We start from the raw sequence: 9949 nt of genomic DNA, 5'->3' as shown, positions 1-9949 counted from the left end.
TGATTAGCTCGTGGAAACATAGTGAATAAGCGGCATTATCACCACTATCTTTCTTTAGGTTCCAATATTCTTCCTCGAGCTTTTAGAGCTCGTGTTTAGGGCAGAATTTCTTCATCATGGGTGCTTTGAGGTCGGACCTTGGAAGAGCCATAGCCGTTTCCGAACCTTGGACGTGCATAACACTACCCCACTATGTAAGAGCCGTTTTTCTAAACATGCTCGAAGCGAAATTTGTCTTTTTCGCATCTGGGCACTCGCTGTATCGAAACACATTCTCAATAGATTCGAACCATTGCAACAAAGTAGTCGCACAGTTCGTTCCAAGGAATTCGGTTGGGTTAGCACTAGTATATTGCTTAAACAAGTAAGATGCGGGTTTGGGTTCAACGGGTGCAACAATGGGTGTAGGTTGGGTAGCTTGGATTTGGGTTATAAGTTCGGGAATCACAACGGCCATTTGCTTGACGACGAACGCGGCCATACGTCGGTTGGATTTCTTGCGCGGGTGGCGACTTACTGGAGGCATGCTAAAAATTATAAAGAAATGGGATAAGTTTGAGGTAAAAAGAAATGAATATGAGGGTGTATAAAAATAAAATAAACTTCAATTTTTTATTGTGAATCCTAGAGTTAGTGAGGGGGAGATGTTAGTGTTAAATAAAAATTTATATAAAACTTTGTATATAAATAACAATTCGTAAACAAAACGTAAATGATTTTGAGAGGTTAAAGCTTGAAAATTTGAGATTTTGAGATTTGTAGAGTCGGAAAATCATACATGAACCACTATGATTTGATATTCCGACACTAAAAAGTTTTATAAAACACCACGTTGGAGTCTAAACATATGCACGAACCACCGCGACTTTTTCATGTTTTCGACTCAAATAACGATAATAACACAATAAATCGAGATACAACGTCATGTCAAAACACTAGTCTACGAACCACCGTGGCTCTAATGTTTTAACACCGAAAATTAGGATGGCGACCGGAACGCTCGCATTCGACTACTTAATGTATTGACATATATAACACGGTTCGTTGGCCTAGAAAACGACCACTACTATTCAACCATCCCAGGTAAGTAACTCACCTTCGATTCATGGAATCTTTTTGTCAATTGGTCGTTTCATATTGTCTCGCTTTCTAAAATGGCTACAAACCCGCTAAAAATGCAATCTTTAAGGGATTTTAAATAACGGGATCCAAGTTAATCTTGTGATCCATAAAACACAATAAAAATCTAACTTTTGCGTTTTAAGGTAAGGATACCTTGAAATTTCTATGAAAGTGTGTGTATGTGTATGTGTATGTGTACATTTATGATATTGGTGAATTTCAAACAAGTTTATAGATAATCATGCGAAATGAACAATCAAATAGAGTAAACACGTATAAGCACACGTATAGGTCCCTAAAGCATAACAATACTAGGTCGTTACGTCTAACTACTTATCATATTATCAAGGCTCTGATACCAATCTGTCACACCCCGACCAAAGGCGGCGGAACGTGTCGGGATGCGACGGATTGCTCATAAGCGCATGACACTATTTAAAGCGACAATATTTAACAACTCGTTTAATTTCACAAAATCATAACGTCACATAACATACTTGTTCATACAATGATCATCACAAAATATAGAAATAAATATATTGTTCGTTTTGCTAGTATCCTAAAGGTATTTGTGACGTTTTCTTCAAGCTCCCATTGTCAACCTAAATGCAAACCTGTAACATTTCATAAAATAAAGTTTATCAACACAAAGGTTGGTGAGCAATTCATAAGTTTGAGCATATTAGTATATAGTAAGGAAAGCCACAAAACTCGTATACTAAACAATAAATAAGAACAAGAACTTGGATAAATAGATCTCGCTAACACATTAGCGACACCTAGCTATAAGGGGCGATGCCAAATAGTCTAGGATTTTATAATTGCATTACGTTAACGACACCTTGCTATAAGGGGTTGCCAAATAGACTAGGATTTTATAGTTCCACCAACCAAAAGCGATAAACATAATATAATCATAGAACACCAAATCGAGCAATTATTTAAGTTAAGTATACAATAACGTTTGTGGTTTAAGATTCAAGTATAAAGCATTTAGTTTAATAAGTATAAAATGTCACCCCCAAAACAAAAGATGGAAAACGGGGTATGAAAGTACTCACATTCAAGTATAAAACTTGGTCGGTAAACGACGAGAAAATTGGGAGGATGGAGTCTAACGAGCAAGGCCTAAATAAAAATAAAAGGCCTGTATTAGAAGGGTTGTTTTGGGAAAGCTTTAAAATAAAAGTTAAGAAATATAAACAATTAAAGTTTAAGGTTAAAGTGTAACTATTTAAGAAATTAAAATAATAACCCTTTAAAAATGTAAGTTTGCTCGAAACTGGGTTAAAGTATCTAACTTAATATTTACTCAACCTATGTTAAGTACTAAGGTGGGTAAAAATACAAGAATGCAAGTTCCATTATAATAAAGATACTAAAATGGGTTTTAAAGAGTGTTCGGGTTGTTGGTTCAGGTCTTGATATTTGGTCAAACCCAAAGTCAACTTTCCGGAATATTAAATGTTATGAGATAACTCATAAAAATATATTAACACTTAACCAAATATGTAGTTCTATTGTTTTAGAACTAAAAACGCACGTTAAGCGAGTGTCCGTTTTGTCGGTCCAAACTTGTTATAAGATCAAGTTGGATTCAACATTCCAAGTACTTTAATAAAATATTTAAAGTCAGTTTGTAAAGTATTTTTAAATAAATATACAAGTCTTGATAGCTAAAAACACACGTGTGTGTCTTAAGCGAGTGAAAATCGGTTTAGTTCGGTTTGGTTCGGTTTCCATCTCACAATAAGTTCATAGATGGTTTCCGCATGCCCAAATATCAAAGAACTTGTATAAATGATTTTAGAAGTTTAAATCTACATAAAACATGTTTAAACAATTATTTAACAAAACTAGTAAACAAAGTTCGGTTTACGATTTTGAGCTATTTATGGTTAAACCGAGGCATAGAATCTTCAAACCCATAACCATGGAACTTGATAAATAAGCAAGATAAGTATAAGTTAGCATGCTTAGTAAGCAATTATAAAGTTAGATGGTTAGATGCGGAAAATATATAACAAAGACCACAAAAGTCGTCCATGTAGCCTTGTCTTACGAGACCTGAAACTTAACCAACCCGGGCCGGATAAGTAACTACCAAAGGTAACAAGGGCTGTATTATGTATATGTTGTGCCATATGCTTCAGGTATTGATTTAGACTAAGATAAACAAACAATAATGAAAAACTAGCATAGTTTGACTTTGGAAGTCAAACTTGACATAAACTTGAAAATAACCCTGTATGATCTTGAATTTTTGAGTGAGGGAAAGAGTTATGAGCAGGGATTTATGTTGGAAAGGGTTAGGTATTTATAGGACAAGCTTAAGTGGGTTAAACAAGAGGTTTAATGCTTAAAATTTGGATTCATTGGACAATAAAACAAGCAAGGGAACATAAGAAACATTTATGTCTGCAGGTGGCCGCTACCTGCGACCTCAAGGGGTTTCCCCGTCTCGCGGCATGGCGGGGTAGAGCTGAAACGTTTTTTTAAAACTTTCAAAAATGACATTTTTGGCCCCCCGAAGTTCGTTTTAAGTGATTTTAACGCGATTTAAGGCCCGTAAAGGATGTTTTCAAGACCCGACAAGTGTAAAACAATATTGTAACATAAAAACCATCATTTTGATTATATCATAAGTTTTGGTTTACAAAACGGGTCGGTTTACATAATAAACGAACCATAAAATGAACATAACGAGTATAAACGGGACCCGATTTTGACGAAGTCACAATAACCACTTAACTTAACCATACATCATATGGCAAAAATATCATATTACCCCTAGATTTTAAAATTTTAATGCATTATTGATTGTACATTAATGATAATGAGAATTGAAAATGTGGTGATGAGATTAAATGAATGATAATTTTGGATTTGATACCTGATTGTGTCCTCAAATATGGAATTGTAGCTTTGTAAAGAGAGTTATTTCGTGGTGGAACATTAGGGAGATAATTGATTGATGGTAAAAGATTAGTTCTAGGGTTACAGGGAAAAAGAAGAAGCACGATGAAGCCATAGATCTATGATTATCTAGAAGATGAATGTTTAATGGGATCTGCATTTGAAAATTGAAATAGGGAGAGTAGATAAAGTAGAGAGAGAAATGCATCAAACTTCCGGAGAAAGTTTCTCATAAAGCTTGTATATGAAGACTCGCGTGGACATCATAATTGATTGCCAAGTCGGCAAACAACTTCAAAGCTTGACATGTGTACACAAATGTTAGGAGCAGGACAAATGTTTATCAATTATTATATAGGTAGATCGCAACTTTCTTATGTTGTAAAACGTGCATCTAACTTTGTAACTTTCTCCTCCTTTATGTAACATCCCATTTTTCAGGTTCCGGTTAATAAATGGAATATGAGTTATTATTAGTCGCGCTAGTGTTGGGTTATATGAATATGGGTTATGGACTTGGGTTATGAAAGAAGGAAAAGACCATGGGCTTAAGCCCATGATCCATAAATATAAAACCTTTAATCACTCATTTAATTTCATTTCACACACACTCCATACACCTCCCTAAACACACACTTAAGCTCTCTCTTTAGCCGAAATCACCAAGGAAAACAGATCCCGATACAAGGTAATGATAATATGATATTATTTGAGCTCAAACCCGTTAGATCTAGTTGCGAAACGACCAGACGACACCTTTAAACCATTAAAGTCACGAGATCTGGGTGAAATTGGGTATAAACCAAACCTAAGATGAGCTTAGGGGTCACCCTAGCTCAGATCTGGATCGAACGGGACGAAAAAACGGTGAAAATGGAGCAAAAATACATGCCATGCAGTTTGTGGATCGAACGGGACGAAACCGCGTTTTTCCGGCGGCGGCGCCGGAAAAGGGGTACGAGATTAGAGGAATGTCAGAGAATGTTCTGACATTCTCTGACCTAACCCTAATTCGTTAACGGGAAGTTAACGAACTAGGGGTGATTCGCTAGTTGATTCGTTAAAGGAAACATAACGAACTAGCTTTAGTTCGTCTTCAATTCGTTAAGGGAAAAAGTATAACGAATTACCCTTGATCCGTTACAGTCGTTCGTTAAAGGAGATAACGAATTGGAAAGTCCAATTCGTTGCATGGACTGATTCGTTATTTGGACTGATTCGCTACGTGAACCGATTCGTTAATAACCAGTTCATTAAAGGGTTCAATTCGCTATGGGAACCAATTCGCTAAGATAAGCCAATTCTTTATGAACCAGTAACGAATTAGAAGTTTGATAAATGACAAGAACAGTCCCTAGACTTAGCAAAGAACGATTTAATTACAAAGAAGCCCTTGAACTTTTAAGTTAGCCAATTAATTAATGATTCAAATTTCTAATGGAAAATGTGTTAAGACAGTTAATGGAAATAACATTTTTCCAAACTGACCTGGCAGTTCGACCCCAGCCAGGGGCTCTGCCCCTTGGACCCTGCTAGGGGCTGCCGCCCCTAGACCCCGCTGCCAGGGGCGCTGCCCCCGGACCCCCGTTCATTGAGGGTTATTACTAGACTACAAACGCGATGTGAGTAGTGATAGTTAATTGATACGTGTAATTGTTATACAGTTAGTCGAGCACAGCTAAGGAAAGGAATAACAATTAACTGTGAACGTAATCGAGTTCAGGTGAGTTTCTAGCCCCACTTCATTGTTATGTTTTCGGGGCTGTGTGCATACTCGATGTGATAGTTAATACACTTACCTTAAGTGGTAAGTGTATGCCTTGTATAATTTATGTATGATGATTTCTTGACGGTGCGTGAACGATCTTCGGATATTGCATGTACCGTCAAGTGGTAGTTAAAGATATGATTGATATGTATGATGTATGAATGATGTATGTTCGAATATATATATGATGTATGAATAAGGTATGTATGACATGTTGAAGGTACGTGAACGCTCTCGGAGATTGCACGTATTTCCAAGGAAAGCATGTAAGATAGGTATGGTACAATGTACTAAATGTAGGGGACCAACCCTAATAATGTCGGCAAATGTAGGGAACCGACCATCATAATGTCGGCAGGGAACCGACCCTAATAATGTCGGCGAATGTAGGGAACCGACCCTAATAATGTCGGCGAATGTAGGAACCGACCCTAATAATATAGACGAAGGTTATAGGGCGAAATGCTCTTTAAACGTATGTGTATGAATGAAAGTATGTATGTAAGTATGAAAGAAAGAATGAAAGTACGTATGTATGTAAGTATGTAAGTAAATATGAAGGTATGTACCTTCGGGTGCATATGTAAGTATGTGGATGTATCGTATGTTGTCTGATTAACTAGAACTCACTCAGCATAGCTGACTTTTAGTATGCACGCAGGTTAACAGATTGAGACAGCTGGTTTGAGCAGGACACATGGCAAAATTGAAGTGGCTGGCATCTGAAGATTTGTCATGATGTATCGATACTATGTTTTATTTATGTTTTAAAAAGACAAGTTATGAATATTTGTAATGAATGATTGACTATTAATATTATTCTGCGAAAGTTTTAATTAACTCTGATATTCAGAACTATGTTTATGAGTAAATCCAATGTTAAAGTGAGGCACCGGTAACGGGGGTTTACACTTTATATAATGTTTCTTGTTGAGTCATACTAATGAAACCTAACACCAACCACGTGTTTTTTCTCATCACCTATTTCTTCTTTCTCCATGATTACACACGCAAAACCCTCTCCTACACAATCAGTGGTCCTCATCCCAGTTTCACAGCCTCCCACCAACACTTGTACATACTGTTGTTGCCGGCGACAGTGGTTTCATCAAACGAATAACCATTATTTTCTCAATTGCTCATAAGGTGTTTGTTAAAATGCTTATAGCTAATTTTTACATCAAAATTGGAGATGGGTCGGTGTAGTAATGGTATTAGGTTTGTAGCGACCAAGAGGTATATTGAATGACTATACTAGATTCTGCATCCTTAGGGGAAGTTGAATTGGTACACATATGTATATTATCATATGTATACACATATGTATATTATTTATCATAAAATAAAAATAATTATAACATATGTATATTTTTATTTAATCTAGATTTACTTAATGTACACATGTATATTATCATTTATCTTGATTGTACATATGTGTATAAAGAATAACTTGTATAAAATTAAAAAACACGTATTATACATATATGTATAATTTTGCTAAACCGATATTTATTCTTTATTATATTTTTATTTTTTTATGAAACCGGGATGAAAAATAACAAATGTTTGTTTTTTTTACTTTTGTTATTTTTGTTTTATAATTTCTTTTTATTTTTCTTAAAAAGAATATTTTTATGGTCCAAAATGGTTCTCAAAGTTTTCAATTTCAAAATGGTTCTCACATGATTCTTATCCTATATATATATATATATATAGGGTTTGGATCAAATACAAATGAAATTAACGTGCTAAACGTGACAATCAAATAGAGTAATTATATATACAAGTAGAGTAATTATCATAGATTAATTATGTAATTACTTTATGATAATTACTCTACTTATATATATAATTACTCTACTTGATTCTCACGTTTAGCACGTTAATTTTATTTGTACGTTAACCTTCCCACACACACATATATATATATAACCTGAATACAATAAAAAAAACATGCATCACACCAAACCAAAACTGAAACTAGACACACATATTTACAGGATGACCATGGTCTGTTTGACCCAGGATTTTATTTATTGATTTCACATATAAATGTACTTCAATAGCATCATAACAGCGTACATACTAATTTGAATTCAAAATTGGAAGGAAGAATATTCACATCAACATAAAATGACAATTTCTTCAACAAAATATTTGATATTAGGTTGCAACATGTTTCAAAAAGGTTGCTAACTAAACTAAAACTTCATTCCATAGCTTACATTTTTCTAAAAATATAAATCTAACAAATCAACAGTTTACTTGCAAACAGTAACTAATCAAAAAAGGGTATTTAATATCAGGTTGTAACACAATTGGCACGTCAACTGTCACACTATTATGGGCATGAAAAGTTAATTATTCGTTACAGTGAGATTCAGGAAAAGTTATTTCCTCGTTACAATGAGATTGTCTTGCAAAAATATTAAAAGTTAAGACTGAAATTCGTCGACCTGTTAACTTGAATTACTAGCCACAATAGACAAGTATATAAAGAATAATAATCATGACAGTCAAATCTTTACAAGGAACATGCCAAGACATGTAACACCAATTAACTTCGTTTGAAGAAACACAGATCCAATCCCCTAGACGGGTCCTGGATCCAATGAGTCAACCGGGTTGGATACAATAACAACTAACACGATATGAGCACAACTTCCCAAAGTCCAGTGACTGGAACCTGCAAAATAGACACCGTGAGCTCGTTACGGGTGGGACAAGAGGGGGGTCTTCCCGTAACCACCCTCCGGCGTGAGAATAAGTACCGTTCTTCAGAGAAGAAGTACTTAAGTAACGTAAATAGATAGTTGAGAGTGAATGAATGCCTCATGGAGATTGAGAGAGTATTTATAGCCGAAGGATTCGGGAATGTGATTGGGCCAGCTGTCCCTTTCTAGAAAATGCTCTCGTAACCACCTGGACACGTGCCCTCACATGACAGGTTGAGCTATATGTTGCATGTGCATGGGTATAACAACCTGGACACGTGTCGCTCTATGATAGGACGAGTTAACTCCTGGCCATGTGCCCGGTTATAACAACCTGGCCAGGTGTCCTTCATCCATTGGTTGAGAGATCACGTATTGCCCAAGAAAGCATTTTGGTAAACATTCTAGAAGGCAGTCGGTTATTTACAGCTGTCCTATTGGCATTGCCTCCCGGTCATCTTGGCGGGTATATGTGCTATCACACAGATGATGTTTGAAGGTGCCTGGATGCTTCCGCGTAAGATAAGTTGTGCGGGTGATCCATATGCCCCGCGGGTGGCATACGAGGGGTTTCTCTCCGACCCACGGGTGATACTTAAAAGTATGTGGGTCTTTTTGGTACCCTACCTCTATAAGTCCCCCTACTCCAGTGTTTCTTCCGCGTGAAGTTTTTTTGCGGGTGAAATTTTGGACTTAAGATATATTTGGGGATTTTTGAATTTTGGAGTTTGGTAGAAATATCTTCTGTTGGTGGTGTGGATAACCGCGAAAAAGGACAAGTTGACCACTTGCAGACGCGTGAACAGATGATGGGACGTTTATGACGGCTGTCACTATACTCGACTGTACACCTTTTACTCTTTTTCGAATTTCCCGCGTGACCTAGCGTCTACCGAGTGGGCGATGATTTTCTCTCTCCACTGTTCATATCCCATCGCATTAATTGCTATGGGTATAAATAGTGGGGATTATCTTCCTTTCGAAGTTTTATCACCCTTAATTTTCTTAATTCTTCTTTGTTTTCTCTCGATCTTTGTCGATCCTTTCAGTTTCGTTTCAAGATTGCTCGTTGTTTCCCTTTTTCTGCTGGATCGATGGCTAGTGAAACAGGATCGTTGATACCAAACATCGATTCTGTAGAGATCAACTGGAATCAAGCCAAGTATGAAACATTGCTTCGTATTTATGGTATTCCAATGGAGTGGGGACCAGGGTTTCCCACTGCCGGATCTATTGCGAGCTTGCCTACTATCGGCAAGATGGCAGTATACACTGACTTCTTTACTTGTGGTAATCTTAGGTTTCCGATAACCAAGTTCCTCATGAAAGTATTAAGTGCCTACGTGATTCATTTATCCCAGTCACATCCTTTTTCACTTATACGAATTCGTCATTTAGAATTCATGTGTAAGGCGAAAGGGATGTTGCC

Source organism: Bidens hawaiensis, unplaced genomic scaffold (genome assembly GCF_021521415.1).
Source record: "Bidens hawaiensis isolate Kalapana, Puna unplaced genomic scaffold, B.hawaiensis_p1.1 tig00013005_1, whole genome shotgun sequence".
Taxonomy (NCBI): Eukaryota; Viridiplantae; Streptophyta; class Magnoliopsida; order Asterales; family Asteraceae; genus Bidens; species Bidens hawaiensis.
This window is presented reverse-complemented; position numbering follows the sequence as displayed.